This window comes from Nanorana parkeri, unplaced genomic scaffold, assembly GCF_000935625.1.
Source record: "Nanorana parkeri isolate BGI_ZX_2015 unplaced genomic scaffold, ASM93562v1 scaffold802, whole genome shotgun sequence".
NCBI lineage: Eukaryota > Metazoa > Chordata > Amphibia > Anura > Dicroglossidae > Nanorana > Nanorana parkeri.
Window position 1 is genome coordinate 174757 of NW_017307070.1, and position 2611 is coordinate 177367.

Genomic DNA, 2611 nt, shown 5'->3' on the forward strand with positions numbered 1-2611 from the left:
CACATGACCGGGAGTACATTCATTAGCCGTGCTGGGATAGAAGGTCACATGACCGGGAGTTCATTCATCATCAGCCATGCTGGGACGGAAGGCCACATGACCGGGAGTACATTCATTAGCCGTGCTGGGATAGAAGGTCACATGACCGGGAGTTCATTCATCATCAGCCATGCTGGGACGGAAGGCCACATGACCGGGAGTTAATTCATTAGCCGTGCTGGGATGGAAGGTCACATGACCGGGAGTTCATTCATCCAGACACCCGTCAGATGTTGGGATTGTACACCGAGCTGGGCCATTGTATTGAACAGGCCGGTGAGAATCTTTTATTGCAGAACACACACAGTATGTCAGCCTGCTCGCACATTTATATTTTCAGTGCAGAGTTCCACTTTAACCTCCTGAGCCAAAGTAGATGCTGAAGCCGTTACATCATCGGCTTTCATCACGCCGGGGGCGGGCAGACGATGGATCCTGTGTTGTACGAGATCAGATTCCGCTCCGGAACAAGCCGTGTTATGTTCCCGGGATGGGAATGTTCCGACACAGAGAGTCTTCCAGGGTGACTCAGGGCTCACGAAGACGTGTGCAGACAGGAGGAGGAAACCCGGAAGACGGAGAATGTCATGACTAGACGGCAACCTCTTCACATCCAACCAACAAGGAGGTCTATTAAAGGGCTCCTCCACCCAACCAAAGAGGGAAGGAGGATTAGAGCCTCTATCAGGTTCTTATTGCTCGGTTCCTGCTGTGACACCATGTGTGAGAGGATATCAAGGTGTCCCCTGGACAGGAAGTAAGAAAACCTCCCCAGCAGCCAACAGAGAATTCAGTCTGCAAATCCACAAAGCTGCACTCTGACGCCAATAAAAACAACTTTATCGACTCCCAACAAGATATCACTCAGTCCGTCTCAAGGTCAGCTCTGCACAGTCAACAGAGCAGACGAGTAGGGATGCGCAAGTGTGCACGGGGCCGAAAGGGAAGTCCATGAACCCGAACCTTAGCGTAGAACCCCATTGAGATCTATGGGAGTAAACTTTTCTTCTTTTTTTTTGGTGTTACTCATTTTCGAGGCCAACAAGCAAGCTACTGCTGAAAAACGGCACGGGCAGCTGGGCACTGCCATGGAGGACCAAAGCAAATAAACCCCAAAAATGTAAAAAAAATACCATCGAGCAGGAAGAGGGGCGTTTTATGCAGCTGAAAGGGTCACATTGAAAACATGCAAATCATGCAGACCTTAAAAGGAGAACTATGAGAGGGGGGGGAGGGGCTTTTCACTCCCCTCATAGTTCTAGCCGACCTGTGACAATGAGACTGTCACAGGTCGGCTCAGTAGATCGGGAGGTGAGGGAACAAATACCGGCGTTCGCTCACTTCTCGATCCTGTCACGGCTCTCTGCAGTGACAGGGGAGGGGCTGGATTCCCCCCTCCCCTCTCCGATCCTCCGGCACCGACTGGTGGAACGGACGGGGGAGGGGGCGGGTACAGCTGGCTCTGCCTCTAGATAGGCAGAGCCAGCTGTCAGTCACACAGCTGGGCGCATCCAGACATCGATGTCGGGATCCGCTCCAGCTGCGGCGTCTCAGTATACAGCGAGCTGTAGCTCCCTATATACTGAGCCTAGGGTGACGGGAGGACGCTAGTTTGTGTCCTCCCGTTACCCTAAGGAGAACTATGGGGGAAAACACTGACCCCATAGTTCTCCTTTAAGGGTCTGGGTGGAATTTCAGCAGGAAACCCCTCCCCCACCCCCCCTTCATTTTTAAAATTCAGCATCAGATGAAATGCAGCCTACAGATTGAGATCATGACAGCACGGATCCCAGCACACGGATCCCGGACACGTCTATGGCACCGTGTATATTCTGGACCGTATGGAAGTCAGCAGACACGTGTAAAATCTACCACACACGTATGATGTAAAACGTCATGGTCAGCGCACATCCCGGTGACCACGCTACTAGTACACAGGTAACATTCACACACCGGCGTGGCTTCCTGACCACAGTTGATATTGTGCGTTATAGGCGCTCAGCCAGATAATTACCTTTCCTTCCGGCCCGATATCCACTTCCAGAGCCCGCTCCGCTCCCACGTCACAGGACCGCCATAGGATCCAATTGTCTCTGTGCTGGCGACGCCGCTGAGGACCGAGGGGCTCCGCACCCCCAACTCTGCAATACAAGAAATACCTTCATTAACCAGCTTGTTGTGTCACAGCCGAACGCAGCGCAGGTATAAAATATGTAAGGAGCATTCCTCCCCACTGACCCCCAATGTAAGGAGCATTCCTCCCCACTGACCCCCAATGTAAGGAGCATTCTTCCCACTGACCCCCAATGTAAGGAGCATTCTTCCCACTGACCCCCAATGTAAGGCGCAGAGGTCCCGGAGACATAACAGACATTTCAAGGTTCCCTCCATGTTACAAAGGTCGCTTGTTATGAATGAAGAAAAAAACACACAAACAGCAGTCTGGAGGTTGCAGCCGAATCACTTCCCATCGTTACAGCGCGATGTTGTCCCAGCTGCTGTTTGGAAGGCAAAGTGCATATTTGCGTCGGAATATAGAGCCCGATGCACACAGATTACACTGTATGGACTG

General features: G+C 52.0%; 1 protein-coding gene across 1 annotated transcript in view; it reads right to left on the bottom strand.

Moving 5' to 3' along the window:
* The window catches only part of FAM118B (family with sequence similarity 118 member B), a 27445-nt gene extending 25373 nt beyond the window's left edge, over nt 1-2072 (bottom strand). Inside the window, exon 1 of the mRNA XM_018564971.1 lies at nt 2054-2072. The gene's annotated coding sequence lies outside the window, so the exon portion shown is untranslated. The remainder of the gene's footprint in view (nt 1-2053) is intronic.
* Between the last annotated feature and the right edge of the window lie 539 nt (nt 2073-2611).